The 19,008-nt window shown below is 47.4% G+C and overlaps 1 protein-coding gene and 1 pseudogene across 3 annotated transcripts in view; one reads left to right on the plus strand and one right to left on the minus strand.

The window, feature by feature from the left end:
• LOC144772966 (F-box-like/WD repeat-containing protein TBL1X) overlaps nucleotides 1-19,008 on the minus strand; it is a 952,308-nt gene that overhangs the window by 279,075 nt on the left and 654,225 nt on the right. The window lies entirely within an intron of this gene.
• On the plus strand, nucleotides 7,709-16,195 carry LOC144773819 (uncharacterized; annotated as a pseudogene).

Here is a 19,008-nt window from a genome sequence, read left to right on the forward strand (position 1 = left end):
GGCATTACAAGAATGTGTTACCTGCAATAAAGATCATGAAAATGTGTATAAGAGGCCAGGCCTCTGAGATGCGGTTAGAGCACCTCGTGACGATACTGGCTGTCTGAACTGATGTGTTCTCCTCCGGAGAAAATAAACCTTGTTTCCTGCCTTCCAGTCTCCAGCGCCTGCCTCTTCATTGATTAATATTTTGTGGGTTAAAGAGGCGATACCGCCGGGCAAATATTGATTGTCCCTGACCTGTTTTTACACTCAACCCTGCTGCATAATGTGGCCCACTTCTATCGCATTGGATATTCTGAATTAAGAAACAACTGTTGTTGTGCATGTTTTAAAATTAGTCAAACAGTGCCACCATGTGGCAGTCTATCATAAGTGCCGGTGTTGACAATTAAGTGCTGGTGCGGAGCACCATAAACCACCGGCTCAAATTAAGCACTGCAAATGTGACATATATCCCATTCGTCGTGTTAGAAGTGCCTCGGGATATAATGCAGTTGAAATAATGCTGGTGGAATCTCCGTCATGTCTGTGACAGTTACCCATTTCTCAAACTCTAAATCAGGTCCATAGACCTTTATTATGTTGTGCCTGAATTTGAACTGCATTCCCAATTTCAAGGCACACATACATTCTACTTTGCAGCTTTGCCTAGTTTCCAGCCCTTTGCTTAGTCTTTAGTCTGGGGACTTATTCATTATACTAATTAAAACTATTGTACCTTAGGATGGTACTGTAATCTTAACACATAGGTTTTACATCAGTTGTATCTGAAAATTCGGTGGTTGAGACCCTGGTTCACCCGGATCAGTCTGGTTTTATACCCCACCGCAACACCACACTTAAACTGCGTAGGGTGCATGGTGTTCTGGGCAGGGCGGCCTCCATATTGGAGCCGGCGGCCATAGTTTCTTTAGACGCTGCCATGGCGTTTGATACCATCGAATGGCCATATTTGTGGGCAGTGTTGGCGAAAATGGGGTTCGGCCCTAAATACATACAATGGGTGCGGCTACTCTATTCTCAACCTCTGACCCAGGTGGTGGTTAACTATAAAAAAATCAGCCACCTTTGAGTTGGGTAGGGGGACCTGTCAGGGATGCCCCTATCCCCTCTCCTATTTGCCCTGGCGCTAGAACCGTTGGCAGCTTGAATACGCAGGGACTTGATGATTCGGGGCATGCGCTGGTCTCCGGAATGGGAGGACCGTATTTCCCTTTACGCTGACGACATTCTCCTGTATTTGACCTCTTCAAGATGATCCTTGATTGTGGTTTTAGATTTATTTATTTATAAAGTTTTATATAGCGCAAACTTGATCCCGAAGGATATCAGAGCGCTTTACAATTTAAGGCAAAGGTAACAAATCAGAACATTAGTCTAACATGGGGAATCTAATGGGCATTGAATCAACTAGTACAAACATAACAGCTCAATATAACCTGAGTGCACAAGTTTAAGGCTCTCACGCATCTTCCTATATTCCCTTCTAGCATGTCTTTAGTATCATGATATATACGTACTCCTAAATATACCAAGCACGTTGGTTCCCAGCGCACTTCTCTGGACCCAAGAGGGGGCATCCCCCCCGGGCCTCATCGGAAACAAGCACGTCTTAGCCCAATTCACCCGTAATCCTGAGACATCGCCGAACGCTGATAGTAAGCCCGCCGCTCCCTCTAGCGCCTCCCCCGCGTCCTTCAAAAACATTAATAAATCATCCGCATTATCCTTACGATCTTTGGTAGATACTCCGGCTACTCCATATACTAGAGCAAGTCCCTCCTGTTCGTGGTGGCGGGTGAACCGCCGATCCCACCACGTGGGTGTCCTATACCGACCTGTACAGACGGTTTTAAATATCTGGGTATTTTCCTCTCCTTAGATCCCTCTCTCTGTTACTCTCAAAACCTCTACCCTCCTTGCTTAGGCTGCGTAAAGATATTGATAGATGGAAGTTGCTCCCCCTTTCCCTGCTAGGGAAGGCTGCCCTCTTTAAAATGATGTCTTTACCCAGGTTCTTGCATGCCCTCCAGAACTCCTTGGACCTGATTCCCGCGTCCTATTTCAGAGAAGTAGAGGGCCTCCAAAGGGATATATTGTGGGATGGCAAACTACGTATCGCCCTAGGTAAGCTTTCCTTGAACTGGTATGATGGGGGCATCAGCCTTCCCAATATCAAATTGTACTATTGGGCGGCTCAGCTGTCCTCCATTAACCACTGCACTTACGCCCAGCCTGGAGACCCAGGTTATAGCATGGATAGATGTCTCCTCTCTAGGGGGAACTTTAACAGAGCCCTCTACTCCAGGCCCCAGCGCTATCCACTTACGGGCTCCCCTAAACACGCAGTACACGTCTGGCACGCGGCCACTAAATGCCTTGGTTGGGGGAATAAGCTAACACTTGCAACACTACTATGGGATTCCAAACAACTGGGCAATCTGTAGAGGAGTAAGGGGTTCGACAAATGGGTTCTCATAGGTATTTCCCATATAGGCGATCCGTGGGAAAAATGAGACATTAAGTCATTCGCCGCATTGCAGCAACAGTACAAGTTGGCCAACTCGGAACGCTTCCGCTACACGCAGGTCAGACACGCTTTAAGCTCTCACCTACAGCCCGGGATCAAGTTACCGGAATCATGCCCATTAGAAGATAGAATATTAGACGGCCACATTCCTGACAGAACCATTTCACTGATATACAAAATGCTGGTCAACAACATCGCGGATCCTCTCCAGGCTCTCCAAGAGAAGTGGACCAGAGATGGCATTGAGATGGACGACGCGGAGTGGCAGGAGGCTATCTCCGCTCCCAGAGTGGTGGCGATACCAGCTTGTCTCCGACTTGTCCAACTAAAAATCCTACACAGGGCATATGTATCAGGGACTCAATTGGTGCAGATGAGGGAGACTGTAGACGAGGATGTGGCCAGCTGGGAACCTTCCTTCATATAGTCTGGGAATGCGAGCTGATCCAACCCTATTGGCGCAATATTCATGACATCATTAATACTGTCTTGTCCGTGCAACTTCGTATGGAAGCCCGCAGGTGCCTATTAAACATTTGGGAGCCAACAGATTTGAATGTCTGCTTGATACAATGGGTGACGTTGGGACTAATGCTAGCCAAGAGAAACATTGCCCAGCGATGGGGAGCGCTGATCGCTCCTATAGTGTGAGACAGGGACGAAGACTTGTATTGGGAAATGTTTCGAGAAAAAACTGCATACGTGGCCCGTGGATGTCCCAAAAAATGGACTCGTGTTTGGGGCTTGTGGAACTCCTATTGAGGAGATATATGTCAACCTCCCCTGACGCCCAATATCGAAGATCCCCCTTCACCCTAGACTTTCCACATTCTATTCTGTATATTGTGATTCACCTACAGTTCCCACGAGGCCTAATGTACTGCTTCCTCTGAAATGTCATTGTATTGCTGATGTTTATTTCTCAATAATAAAAAATGTTTTACAAAAAAAACAAATTGTATCTTAAAATTATGCACAGCACCTATAGTCGCATGTTAATGCTTAAATTATTAACACTATAAAATAAGTAATTAAATAAGTACATACATTTCGGTAGGATAACTTATTGGTCATTATTGTTTACTGTATAACTTTCATTCTGGGTCACTTGAATGTCGTGGGAGAGTTATTCCGGCGGGCCCAGATACACTGAGTTCCTATAGTCATTTGTGTAAGCCAACATTCACGTGATTCAAGTCCAGTCATATGGAACTCTTGCTGCTATCAGGTGTTGTATCACTGTACTGGCTATGTGTCATTGCAGAGAGTAGCTGTAATGGCTTTAGAAGCTGTTCTAGCCTGCCGGGGTCAGCATCTAGTCATGTCGGCTGATCTCCTGTTCTCCTTGAGATAGATCGGCCTATGCTCTCAGGCTACTACTTGAGGTCCTTAATGAGTCATAATATCATATGTATTTGGGTATGGTCCTAGCACCCTATTCCTGTGTGTATGTACCCCTAGTATGCCATATATGAGAGTACCCCACTCAATGGAACCCTCTAAATACTGGATAAGATATTTGGTATTTTCAGCACTTCATACATTCTACATCAGAAAGTCTTGTCTTCGGAGGTGTAGTTCCTAGTCTGTTGTACAATCTGATGTATGGATGGTCAGCTGTTTATGTATCAGATCAAAGTCTGTGGAGAAGACGGGTTGAAATATTGCAGTCTAGCCTAAATTCGTGACATCCTAACATGCAGAGAGGGATCTTAAGTTGATCAACTATTGGTCAGCCATTTGTTAAAAAACGAATTTTATTTATATTATTCTTGTTTTAGTAATTACCACTTACTGAAGCTGTTTACACTTATGGATAGTATAGGGTTGTGAGCTGTGTTGAGGGGCCTTGTGATATTGTGCATTGGTGTAGGGGGATATGATACGGTGTATAAAAGCCCATGATTTAAAGAGTCAAAATATACTTTTTTTTATAATGATGTTAGAGTAGTGCAGTATTTTGACTTTCATGAGGACCAGGTATTGCAAAACTGTTGTCGTTTGATTCATATGTAATGTGCAGAAGTGGAAAGTGGAGATGTTGTATACTGACGAGAGGGGGAAGGTGCAATACAATGTTGAGTGGTGTTATGGTTACTGTAGAAGTTGAGGAAAAGGAGATGGGAGACTAGGGATGAAAGAAGCAGTATGGCAATGTTAATATGATGGACTAATTGTGTGAATGTAGGGGATGAGCAGAGAATGCAAGGTCTGGATTATGTGTATTTAAGTGGAGAGTAGTTTGTTGCTCTGTAGTTGTTGGTATGTGTCGTGTGAATGGTACTTACAAACTCGGTGTGCATGGTAGTGAGTGGGTAGTGATCAGTCGGTCAGAGTGTTATTGCCTTCTTTGTAACACTGAAATTCATGATCTGAATCGTGATTTTTGTGTGCAAAGGATGCTTAAAATGCACTGCAAATATTTAAAATATTATCTTTTCAGGGAATATTATAATAACCCACAAACAGCTGAGTTTATACTGGCTCCATCATCTATAACCGATTGTTACATGATTTTACATTTCTACATCAATTTTTATATTAGAATTACAGAACCACAGGAAGAGGATTACGAATTTGTAGGCTGTTAATAATCCTAGTATGAATAATGGATTTTAACTGTATATTTCATAAGGCTACAATGGATTTGTTAAATCAATGTGAAATGAGTTGAATTTAAGAACTTGTTTTTGCTGTGTTTGTTGTATACTTGGGACACCCAATAACCAAACCAAATAATTTTGATATGATATGATCTGACAGTGAAGGTAAATATCAGTGGCAGCTGCTATTTTACAGCGGTGTTGGTGGGGCTGAGCGAGACGCAGGGGGAGTGGGTAGGGGAGGGAATGAAAAAAATAAACACTTACCTGTGTGTCGCCGCCTCTCAGTCCTCTTTGCCTGCTTCCAGGACTCCAGGACAGCAATCAGGAGCAGGACGTACCAGGCTTCCAAACTGCAATGCAGCGTTGTGATTGGTTGGAGTGCCATGGTTTGGCGCTCAGAAGACGGGAACAGGCTGTAATGCAGTCTGCGTGGAGAACATGCATAGTGGGCATGATGGTTTAGCTGTCCCGAGACGGCCGGCCAGGCAGCCCCGCCCGCCCCTACCCAGCAACAACGGAAATATATAATGATAATAACAATGAGTTATTATCATTTTATTTTTTCCATTATGACCAGCTCAGTGGGGCAATGCTCCTTAGCCTTAGCCGGGGAGCTGTCCCTGCTAAATATACATTAAGGATAAGATGTTCTGAAATGGTGTTGTCTTACAAAGTCAGTTTAGGAAATGGTCATTTCTCAACTTTCGGCAAAGAAACTTGTGGATAAACCATTTGAGCATGCTTTGAAATTACTAATCTGGAGTAAGGGTTTGACGCAGCACTTTGTGCCTGGCCATTCAGTGCATATATTAAATTGTACTCTTCTGCCTTTTAAAGAGCTCTCTTACTAAAATGCGTACTGTACCCATTAAAATTAAGATTTACTGAGAAGCTGTGTAGCAGGGTCAAGTTTAACCTAATTTGTTCCCATTTTCTGCATTATAAAACAATGTTGTGTGTAAAGTAAAAGCGTTCCCTGAATTTAGCTTGAAGCACCTAACCTAGTGGTAAAAGAATCTCCAAAGTATTCTATTTTTCTGCACAGTGGCAGCACGTGTCATATGGCATGACAGCTAAATTACAATAATCTGTGTCAGTCATTGCTTAATTTGAGCCAGTGGTTTCCGGTGCTTGGCACGTGTACTTAATTGCCAACACTGGCACTTATTACAGTCTGCTATATGGTGTCACTGTTTGTCTTATTTAGAGATGATCACAACAAAAGTTATTTATTAATTCAATATGCATTAAAACATTTCAATTACCTCCACCCAGGCCATTATTATAGCTTTGGGGGCTTAGAATAGTCTAATTTGTCACACCTATAGGAGTGTGGTGGTTGGTAGGTGTGTTTGTACTCTCATTAGCAGCAATAGCAGAGGCAATGGGTGGTGGAAGCTGCAGTAGCCTCTTGACAAGGGCCCTGGCCTTTTGTTTTACAAATCAAAAACTGTTGTCAGTCGGTCGCATAACTTAAAAGTGAAGCCTGAGGCAGCATCGTCAATTACCAGACATGCTGCAATTTAACATCCAAGGAGTCCCTTCTGTGTACAAACATGTCATTAAAAGCAGGGGCGTAACACAGGCCCCCGCAGCCCCTGCGTTGTGGGGGGCCCCCACGCTCCAGGGGCCCCTCCCTTTATTTATTATGGCATGATTTTAATGGTGCGCATTGCCCACGGCACACCCGGCAAGGCCGACCTCAATAAATTAAAGGGTGCACACGGCAGGGGCATAACACAGTTGCAAGGGAAGTGGGTAGGGGGGGGGGGGCGCTCCAGAGGCCCCCTCACTTACTTTATTGTGATGTTGGCAGCAAACAGCATGCACGCACGCACGCTCTTCTAATTAAATGTTGGTGCGCGCACTCGCCCGCCCGGTCCTCAGAGGCTCACTCTTTGACTTTGATTAATTTAATGGTGCGCAACTGCTGTGCAGTGCGCACGTGTGGGCCCCAGCCGGGCCTCAGTCTGAGCCTCTTGAGTTATTGGTGCACACCGCGGGCCCGGCTGGGCCTCTGCCCTCTGAAGCTAAAATGGTTAGTGGGTGCGAGCCACACAGAGTTGTCTCCGCAACACGCATGCGCGGGTTTCAGGGGTGGGTCAGGGGCTGGTGGTGGTGTGACTCGTGCCAAGATCGGAGATCCGATACCGATACCAGGTCAGACCCAGGCAGACCAGACGCCACTGAGAAGGACTATCCTAGGTCCGACGACGTCCGTCAGCGACCGGCCATGTTTTACACATTATTAATAGCCCAATGCCCTGCCTGGCTAGCCTTGCCAAGTTGCCCTGCCAGGCCCAGCTTGGGCTCCGTAGAATCAGCGTGAAGCAGCCAACCAGTCACTGGCAGCTTCCCTTGGCTCCAGCCCCTGCTCGGACTCAACAGATGCGAGCAACCCCTGCAACTGTCAGCCCCTGGCCACAGGAGAACTTGCAAAGCCCGGCTGCTCATGCGGATGCCCCCGTGCCCTTGGCTGGGCTCTCCCTAAGCTCGTGTTTTACCTCCCCTTGGTGAAAGTATTGTGTTTTTGTGCCATGCCCCAGGTCTGAGCTCGCTGCTCAGCACCATGGTCCCCTGTACTGCGGGGCAGCCCCCTGCCCTGCTGATGCTACTGTTTCTTCTACCCCCCTCTGAAAAGGGGGGGCCCTCGGCCCCCCCGCACGCATGGCGGCGCGGCGACCGTCGCCCCCACTGTCTCCTTTGTTGCCACTCGGCGGTGGGGGCGTGCCCTGGGGGGCGCGGCCCACCGCCGATTGGCTGGCGGCCCCCTTGACCCGGATCCTGGGAAGTGGGTCCGGGTCAGGGGGGGCGGGCTAGAGGAGGGGCCACCTGGCCCCTCAGGAATAAAGAGATAGGGAGCGCCCAGGAGACCCCCTTGTCCCTGGACGCTCCCTCGCCGAAACGGTGTGCCCCGCGCTCGGGGCTGCTTTGTTTTGTTAATCTTTTCCCTTTGTTTTTCAGGGACGTGAGTCGGCAGCGTGGAGCTAGGAGCAGCCGCCCAGCAGTGTCGCCGGGAAGACCAGCGTCGTTGGGCAGCCGCCGGGAAATGATCGTCTTTAAGAGGCGGCGGGTGTGGAGGCGTCCATGGAGTGCCGTGGCGAACAAGAACAACACGGCAACCCAGAATAGGGCTCCAGCAGGGGCACGACTCGGTCTGGGGGCGAAACAAAGGTGAGCTTGCTGTGGGCCTGCGCATGCTAGGCGCCTATGTGGTGCTCATGTAGGCGGAATAAAGGGGGAAAGGTGCCCCCCATTACGGCGGCGTGGACGTGTAGTGCGGTCCTGCGCTGCGCTTTGCAACTTCCGGCGGCCACTGTTAAAGACAGCTCTCTACCGAGCCGACGTCTGAATAACAAGAACATATATTTCAATCGGCAGCGTGGTTTAGTGCAGGGGTAGAGCGAATGCCGTGCTAGCAAGGAGAAGGGTGTTCGACCCCGCCTTGAGCCATGAGTGTTTTAGGAACGGCCGTGCAAGCCCTGATAGTTGTGGACCGTTGCTCAAATTGAGGGTTTAATTACATCTAAATGATACAACCCTCAGCTCGATTATTCCGACCTCGGAATACAAGAACATTTAATTTACTCTGCAGCATGGTTTAGTGCGGGGAGACGGGTGTTCAAACCCTCCTTGAGCCACGTGTGTTTAGAAACGGCCTTGCAAGTCTCCTTAGAGTTGTCCGACCTCGGAATACAAGAACATTTAATTTACCCCGCAAGCATGGTTTAGTGCAGGTAGACTGGTGTTCAAACTCTCCTTGAGCCACGTGTGTTTAGTAGCGGCCTTGCAAGCCTCCTTAGAGTTGTGGATTGATGTTCAAATGGTGGGTTGTGGGTTACTTACATCAAAATGACACAACCCTTACCTTGATTATTCCGAACTCTGAATACAAGTTCAAATTGAAAGGTTTATTTACATCGAAATGAAACAACACTTACCTAGATGATTCCGACCTCTGAATACAAGAACATTTAATTTACTCGGCAGCATAGTTTAGTGCAGGGGTAGAGCGTATGCCGTGCCTGCAAGGAGACAGGTGTTCGAACCCTCCTTGAGCACGTGTGTTTTGGTAAGTGCTTTTTTCAGCCTCCTTGTAGTTGGGAACTGGTGTTCAAATTGTGGGTTATTTACATTCAAATGATGCAACCCTATATAACTCTGGGCAGACAAACTTTTGGGAATAACAGTGAAAACAATTCAGGGAGATCTGTGAATGTAACTTGAGGAGTATGGTAAAATACGAAGGATAAGACTGTTGCAGAATGAACACAATTTATTAAGGTGGGAGCACGCGAAGTAAGTGACTCGGAGGGGAACATCCGAGCCGGTCGGTGCGCATGAAATTTACAAATGAAACAATCCAGTAGTGTGTTCCAATTGCCACGACTTTCTGATGTGCACTTTAAAGTGGTCGGGCATTTCAGTCTGTTTGTGTAAAAGTTCGGCTGGTCAGTTTGTATGAGCATTGCGGTCAGTTACTACAGCGCTCTTTACGGCCGGTCAGGTAAATGCTCTTTGATCCTATACCGCTCTTTGAAGCGGGTTTGTGTGAATTCCGGTTGTGTGAATTCCGCTTGGGTTCTTCAACGCTCTTCGGGGCACCGTTTGCATGAACGTTGCTGTCTGCTTCTGCAAAGTTCCCTCCCTTGCGGGCACAGTTTGCATATACAACGGGTGGCCTGCTCCCTGAAGCCTGTGTGAGCCACCAGGTAAAATGATGAGTTCTTACAGGCTGACTTATGACGCCCGAGCCTCACACGACCTGTGTGGAAGTGTTATTCCTTTCATTCTCGCCTCTGTGCGCAATTTGCCGGCACTAACACGCTCATGACCTATTAATACATAAACCAGCTACGTCTTTTAAAAGACACTGTAGCAGGGATAGTACGTTCCGGCGACATCGTTTCCCTTAATTATTTGGATGCAAAAAATCCATTCCATCAATGCAGATACAAGTAGATGGATTACAACTCGAACTGAAGTATCCCGCTTTCCCAGCGAGGACGAGCTAAACCCTCGGGGGTGGGTGTCTCGTTATGATAAGGGGTTCTGCGAACAGCTTGCTATAGATGTACCGGACCTTAACACATGGACTTGTTGTTTCTTCCCACATGTTTTGATAGTTGGAAAAATGGTTGTGTGGGCGGGGTGCGAGAGCACAAGTACAGCACTGGGGGGGGGTTTGCGGGCTACGTTTTCCAGCGGTATAATATTTTATTGAGTGCCAGGTGCTGTTTAAGTCTTTAGAGCGTTTTCTTAATACAATGTTTTACATCGAGGCACCGCAGCCCCCTTTTCGTTTTCAGATGGCCCGGATCCACATTGAAACAATTTTAAAGACCCTCTGAGCGAAACATGGAGCGTAAAGCAGGGAATTCTGAAATCCAAACGTCTGCTCAAGGTCAAAACTCCCATTGTTAAATGCGCGGGAAGAGAAGACATACGCACTGCGAGAGGGGGGGAGGCTGAAGCACATGTAAATGCCCTTCGTTTAAGATAAATCTGTGAGACAGCGTGAAGTAATTTTAAACACACACCAGAATGTCCCAGATCACAGAACATGGTTATGTCCTTTGTAAATTAAGGCAGGGTTTGTTGTTACCAAAGTGTGTGACTTTTAAGGTGAGGGTGATGTGTTCTGCTAATTTTTGTGTTGCGGAGTTTGTACTTCATTATTGCAAACTACTGCGCTGGCCTATAGCTGTTGGGTTGGATTCAGTTTGACTATTTCGTGAGGATGTGCCCTGTTAAATTTAATTTTCTTGTTATATTACTTTGTGTATGTTATTGTGTTCTATTGTTTACATTAAGGATATTAGGGGGCACGCTGCTGCCTTTCTAGCCGAAATTAGACTTGTACCTTAAAAGTTCCTTTCACCGGTAACCATTTTAACACAAATGTGGTAAAATAGCACTTACCCAGCTTTTCACGCATTTAAGAGTCCAGTCAGCTCAAAACTGGGGCACTTACTCTATCTTAAATTAACACTGGCAGTATTCACTGTATTCAACTGGATCGCATCCACATGCTGGGGGGGGAGTCATCAGTATGGAGCTTGGGCTTTTTAAAAGGCTCGGGTTGTGCTTTGGTAGAATTCACAAGGCAGACGCAGCTCCCTGATGGGACGGGCCCCATCGTGGGTTATCCAAAAGGTGCTTTGTCGGCGCTCAAGACGTCAGGTCATTCAGTTGATGATTTCAGTTTGGGACCATTCGTTGCTTAAATTAGAGCTCAGGCTACATGGGTGACATTAAATTTCACCTGGAGAATCAGAGGGATGTTGACAGTCCTGGCCTGCTTCGTTGATGTCCTCTAGGCACTTGCAATACTTTATCCAAGCCATGGTTGCTGCTGATTTCTCTTACGCAAGGAACAGCTATTGACATAAGTCAAATTTTGACACTATAGAACGACTATCATTGGTGTCTGCTAGGTGATAGTTAGAACAGTCATGGAACCATTCACGAATAGGGATACCATCCTCTCTTGGGGTCAACTTGGGGATTAACGACATCTAAAGGTAAGGCTTGACGAGGCAGAGAGCCAGTTTCCCGGGTCCCAGTTCCCTGTGCAAGCCAAAGCGGAAAGCCGAACATTGTTGGGGGTGATTACCATGGGTGGTGCTGTTCATTATCCTAGGGGGGACATTGCACCAGTCTAATCACTGCACCTGTCCAAACGACCATTCATGGATGATAGGTTGGAGTCAACATCATGAGGGAATATAGAGCAGCTTGTTTTACCAGTCTTTAAAATCATGGATGAATAAGGGGAAAAGAACAGGGGTATGCCAACAAATAGAAGTATTTGTACTAAACACACCCCTTTTAGTTCAGTCAGTAAACTTATTTCACACACAAGTAAATTGGCACAAGATACGTTGAGCCTATGATGAGAATTGAGGCGAATATTTACAGTGTGGAAACTTATTTAGCACACTGTAATTTAGCACCATATACGTTGAGCTCTAGGGGGGTACCAAAGCCACGTATTAATAACATGGTGGGGGAACCACGAATGGCATAGAGACGGGGCCTAGAGCCTTTGGACAGACTACTTGGGGTCCTGATAGCGATACGCTCCCTGGTGTCGCACCTAAAAGGGGCCCAAGAGCCTGGTTGCGGCATCATCAGGTAGTTCTGGGGATCCATGTGATCATGTCCGGTTGGCTGGGATGATATCTCCCAGAAGCTAAAGTGGCGAGCGGAAACGGTCCTGGGGCCAGCGTATGGCCTGGCGGAGATGGGGCTGTGCTAATTCTTTTAGCTAAAGATTGGGATGCTGCACTGTTAAGTAGGCTGTCTTGTTTTACACATAAGATCCTATGCATAAAGACGTGGGTAGAAAACCAGGATTAAGAGGCGATGTCCTCGCCCGCAGCACAACTCTCTCGTGGAACAATGATTGTGAAAATTGGAGGCCAATTTTACAGCTTACCAGGGTTAACAGTTTCCATCGACGGGTTAATGTGTGGTGACCTGGCACTAAGATTATCTAAAACTAGCGACTGATGGTAATGTAAGTTAATGCGTGTACAGCAGTTATTGCCGGAACACTAATGGTGTGTGTCTATCTTTCCAATTTATGTATGACCGGGTCCATGGTGAATACCTGGAGTGCCCCACATTACAATGGCTGCAACAGGTGGACAGCCCAAGGGATGCTTACGTCAGTCACGGCTGGGTCCAGGGCGGATATCGGAGGAGTGCTCCACACCGCAACATCAACAGCTGGTGGACAAAAAAGGGAAGCAAACATCGAGAAAGAGGACACCAAGGGCCCAGGTATTCCTGGCAGGTGTAAGTGCTACCCATTCCTTACGGTGGAAGTGGGAATTTGTCACACATGTTTTCTTGGTCTTTTCCTGGTTGCTGCAGTTTTCTCAAACCTGTCACGCAGGGGAGGGACTCATCACCAGAGGTGGTGGAGCTACAATGGGCCAGCACAAACAACAAGCTGGACGCAGGACAGGGAAGAGTTGGTTGGAGGGTCTGTGCCATGGTCAGTTCAGGAGCTTCTTTCAGGGACTTATAGCTCAGCAGCCCGACCTCCTGTCAGCGGTGATACTTCACCTAGGGGGGGCTGATTTGGCCAAACTAAGGAGGCGAATACTCATTGATGGGTTCTTCTCCACTGTGGGTGGGTCTTCAGGACTTGGGTGGCACGGTGGTAGGGTCTCAACTTATCCCGGGGTGGCAGGGACTCGGTCAGGGTGTTGAATCACTCGATAAAGGGGATCAACACACGGTGGGACAAATTATTTCAAGCCCCCACTCGGCCTGCAGATGATCCAACATGGGTGTATTGGTTCTACCTGGTAATGGGTGTATTGGCTCTGCCTGGTAACGGGAGTCCATGTGACGGAGGAAGGGAGGGTCCTGTGGTCTGATGATGTCGGGGCCTGGCTGGAAGGGGTTACTAAAGGGAGAACCTAGTAGGGTAGACCTAGGCAGGGGGAGGCCAGATCGTCGGTTAACAATGCTGGCCTGTGGCGGTAAGGTCATTATCGGTGAGCACATATTTTGAGGTCTGAGGGGGCGGGCATCATCCTATGGAGGTTCCCGCCCAGGGGGAGGAGCCTGCGGGCCACTCCCACAACTCCAGGGGCAAGGTAATAGATGCTGCAAAGCAAAGGAGCGCGGGTAGGAGTAGTTCACGCTTTCCTTAGGCTGGTAGCCACCCCGCGCGCGTGGACTCATGACGCCACCGGCGCAGAGTAAGGGCCCTCCTTTAGTGGGTAAATGGAGTTCAGGGCGTAGACCGGGCAATTCCCGGGGTAACACTGCGCATGCGCACATCCAGAGGGGAGGCGCAGCTTGTAGGACCTGACACCGGTAGTGACCCTGCCATATGGCCAGAAATGTACAAAAATTCTAGATGAGGATGTTTAGTATAAGTTAGGAACAACATGTATAGAGTTTTGTTAAAGTCAGGCTCTCAAACTTGTTGCTAAGAGTATGTACCTAAATGTCCTGCTGAATTTTTGTATAAATTGTTGATTATGCAATTAAAACCTTTTTTAATTTCATACTTTAATAAATACGGCCGGGCGACTAGCGCCCGCCTTCCAAAAAGTAAAGACGTCTCGTGTCCTCGTTCCTGGGTATTGGGTGCCGGATTGGGGGGGAGGCGGCAGCTAGTCGCTGACCATGTGGTTCTACTGACATCGGACCCTCCTTGAACAGACACGAACCAGCAATCCAAAGGCTGAACAAACGGCGGGAAGCGCCCCTCTAACCCCTCCCGCCCCCCTCCTATTCTCCCACAAACCCAGGTGCATCGGGGCCTGGAGGGTCTTCAACTCCAGCCTCGTTAGAACCTCACCTCCGAGCCTGGGAAATGCCTGGGAAGACAGCGAGATGGCAAGAGCATCCTGGAGAGCCGGAGAGAGGATGCTTCACAGTCCAGGGGTGGCAGAGCCGGTGGCCCGGAGAGAGGGAGGGAAAACAGAGGGGCCGATCTCTGCAGCAGTGAGGTGAAGGGACTATGCTTACCCTGGAGGGGTGGTAACTAAGTACACCCCATCGTAAATAGAGAGGACAACATTCGTGACCGATTGGAATTCAGTACAGGGGTCAGGTCACCACCTCTCGCAAATAATAGACCCATCCACGCAGGAGAGCATGCAGGCCAACGTTACACCAGGGACGAGGAAAGCACACCCTCATGTCTCAACAGAAGCAAGGAGGCGAGAGGTATTCTATCTGAGCCAGACAGACAGGAAGCACAAACTCACACCCCATCTCAACCAGGAAGTAGAGAAGTACAAACTCCCATCCCATTAGAAGCAGAGACGACAGAAGCACAAACTCACAGCTCATCTCAATCAGTGAAGCTAGAAGCACAGACACACATGCTAACTGGACCAGGGATGGTTGAAGCACAAACTCACATCCCATCTCAACCAAGGGGACGTGATGCACATATTCACATCTCGGCAGAACCAGAGATGGCAGAAGAACACATCTATATTCCATATGAATCAGGTAGACAAGAAACATACACTCACATAGCATCAGGAAGACAAAAAGAACAGGCCAGCACCCCTTCAGAAGTTGCAAGAGCATATACCCAGGCTCATATCCCATCAGAACTAGAGAGAGCAGTACCAGAAACTCACATCCTATCAGAACCAATGAGTGCGGAAACTCGCATCCCACCACGATCAGAGATGTTGAAGGAGCTGGTCTCTTCAGAATCAAGGCGATCTGAAGATCTGGCATCCTCGCAACCCTAGAGGCCAGAGGCTTGTCAGACCTGACAGAGATGGTGGTGGATCTCGAGGCTGATTAATACATGCTAGGTCACCTCGTAACAAAATTGCTGGCTATCACATTTTCCAAGAACAAGATGCTTCTTCTGTTCAGACCCAAGACACTGAGACCCCGCCTGAACTGGGAAGAACAAAATCCCCATCAGAATGGAAAGGAGTTCGAGCTCTGAACCGTTCCGAAAGGATGGTGATAGTGACAAGTGCATCAGGTGCAACCAGAAGCTCTCTGGGTTTAGATGTACTGGGACAAGGAGCAGCAAGGCCTGCTGAGAATCTGTCAGGAGAGCCAAGAGACCCAGACCTATCAGAACCACCAGACACAAGAGGTGAAGCCTCCTCAGAATCAGATATGAGGACACTTGTAACCCTGCCAGGAGCCATGGGGTGCAGGAACCAGGACACCCCCACAGTTGGATGGAACCAATAAAGGGACCACTTCCAGAGCATTGGAGGCCAAACCTCACTCCCCACCGGAACCTGGTGGGGCAGAAACCCAGACCCCCAGCGGTCCCGATCCTGGACAGACAGCAGCTGAGGCAGACAGGTGGTCAGCACGGACAAGCGCTCAGGCATCAAGAGGTCCTAGGTCATCTTGGATGAGAGACCCTTTTTCAAGTGAGTCAGAACCAGATAGGACAGAGGGCCTCATTTCATCAAAGGCTTGGACTAGTCCGCTTGGAGCCTTGGATTGAGACTGGAGAGGAGGTCTGGAGCGGAAGCAAGTCGATCCAGTTAGCATGGCCGAGCCAGGTGAGCCCAGTCTGTGGCTGGAGTTATAGGACTGTGTTCAACTGCCATTGTAGTCTGTCAGCAGGTGTTGGGAACAGTGTCTCCTTTTCTCTTAATAGAGTATCTGGAATTATATGGATGTTTAGAACCTCTTCTTTATTTCACTGTTCCCCTTTGTAAATTATTTGGTACAGATAATCACGCAGTCCTTCATTTTTGCCTACCCCACAGATACAGTTCTGCAGTGGTGTAAGAAGCTGCCTCTAAATTGGTGAAACCCACTATACACAGCAATAACACATTAACCCCCCCTAGAGAGAGAATATAAAGGTGGGAGGGACTCCTTATCCAATGGTGTGACTTAGCAATGATAAGAATGTAAAGTTCCTTCCAAATGAGTTTAACGCCCAGTGAAGGAGTAAAGGGCTAATTTTCAAATGGTGTAACTCAGGTTCAGGTTCAGGTTTATAGTCTTTATTTCGATTTAAAACACATCATAAAAGACACATTATAACATATTATAAAAAAAATTCAAAATTATTTGATTATCTTAACAATGTGCATTTGTAGTGTTTAATTTAAGAACAACACAGCATCAACTTAATACAAAACTAAGAAAAAAAAACTGAACTGAACAAAACAAAACAAAACAGAACAAAACAAAACATACCATTTTTTAAAATATTATTAAACAACAAGAAATGCAAAGACAGACCTGTCCAAAACATAAGAAATCTCTAGAATTCGAGAGATTCGAATAAATACAATTTAGCAAAACCATTCCTAATACAAGATACATAATATATTATCCTATATTAAAGGGGGATGGAAACAGTTGGTCTTAAAGTGGGGGCATCGGAGGATCTATCAAGGAGTTTATCTGCTTTTTAACCTGATAATCCAAGCCCACCCTAAGAATTTGGCTAGGCTCACCACAATCACCTCTGAGGTGTTGGTTCTTAGAACCCAAATGGCCTCTGCTGTCTATCTAAGGGGGAGGCGCTGAGACAGGGGTTTTAGCCATTTAGTTCGCGGTGCTGAGTAGATGGGACAAGCAAACAAAAAATGGCCCTCGGTTTCCTTATGACATGGGCACCATCTACAGAATTCAGTAGCACCATTAGTCCACTTATTTGTGAAGGTGTTTAATGGCAAAGCTCCTACCCGAAACTGATGGTAGAGTTTCTTGTCCAGTGTTTTGGTAATAACATCCCAATATGACTCACGGGAGGGATCCAATTTGAAGGTCAGAAACCTACCCGTGAGACTAGAGGAGCTGGAGACAGAAACACGTGTTTGGCGGAGCGAGGCCCAATATAGTGCCTTGAATTCCTGTTTGGAAGGAAAGGCGCTAGTACTCGGAGAAATCCACAACTGTTCCAACCCCATGTCTACTGGAATGTTTTTTACCATTTGGAGCCAAGGAATTCTCCCGGAACCCCCAATAGACCTTACTTCAGCCAGTTCCTTTGCAAAAAGGGTAAGATCGGGAGAGGTCCATATGCGCCTCCAAAAGGCCACCAATCTAAATCTGGCCATCTCATTAATGGGAAGGCACCCCAGATCTAAACAAAGGGGATTGGATGGGGTCGATTGGGGTAATCCTATTAAATTCCGTAAAAACTTACACTGAGTTTTAAATAAACTAGAGAGATCCATGTAACCCCAAAGGTCGGCACCATATAAGATTGCTGAATTAATTTTTGTGTCGTAGATCTTAAGTGCTGGGGTAACCCGTTTTGTAATTGATCTCTTTTGTTCATTTAATAGACAACCAGTAAGTCGGGCGAGCTTAAGCTGTTGGGCACCGACTTGGTCTTTCCATCTCAGACGGCGATCAAGAGTAACCCCCAAATATGTCGTTGTCTCAACTTGTTCCAGGTTGACTCCACTCATGCTTACAGAGCTCCGGACAAGATGGTTCCTTGTAAAGACCATAAACTTGGTCTTGCCCACGTTTACCTTAAGGTCGTTAATGACACAAAACTCCTCAAAGCGGTCCAACGCCCGCTGTAGACCGCTACGTGTTCTTGAGAGGAGTAGGGTGTCATCAGCGAAGATGAGCATTGGGAACCTTGTCCCTGCCAGCAGAGGGGCATCGGTGGGAGTGTCCGCGAAGAATTTGACTACCTGATCAATAAATAGAAGGAAGAGTGTAGGCGCCAGGACGCACCCCTGACGGACGCCTCGAGTTACGGGAAATGATTCCGTCACTTGACCCTGACCACCCCACCTCACCCTTGCGTAGTTGTCTTCATGCATTTTAACTATTAGATCAAGTAGCTCCATGGGTATTCCTAATTCCCTCAAGACACCCCATAGTTTGTCCCTCGGCACTAGATCGAAGGCGGACTTCAGATCGATGAACGCTGCAAAGATGGTACCACTGCCAAGCAGGACCACCTTCCAGTAGATCAGACAAAATCTGAACACCTGGTCGATGGTGCTCGTTCCCGATCTGAAGCCCGCCTGCATGGGAGATAGTATGTCCTCTAATTCGATCCAACCTTGGACCCTGCCCAGAACCATGCGTGCAATGATTTTTTGAATGGAGTCGATGAGACTAATCGGGCGATAATTGCCCGGATTAGACCTGTCACCTTTTTTATGTATTGGGAGTATCTCCGCCCCCTTCCATGACTTGGGAATTCTAGCTCCTTTGGCTATTGCGTTAGCAATCTTGGTTATATAAGGCACCCAGAGGGCGGGCTTACATTTAAGCAAATCGGCAAGAATAAGGTCCATCCCTGGCGCTTTCCCCCGCTGGGTCAAATGGTGTAACTCATTAGTGTTAGGAATGTTGGTCTCCTTCCACATTGATGTAAGTAACTAATGACGGAAGGCTGGACTTCTCTTCCATTGT

Source organism: Lissotriton helveticus, chromosome 8, assembly GCF_964261635.1.
Source record: "Lissotriton helveticus chromosome 8, aLisHel1.1, whole genome shotgun sequence".
NCBI classification, from domain to species: domain Eukaryota; kingdom Metazoa; phylum Chordata; class Amphibia; order Caudata; family Salamandridae; genus Lissotriton; species Lissotriton helveticus.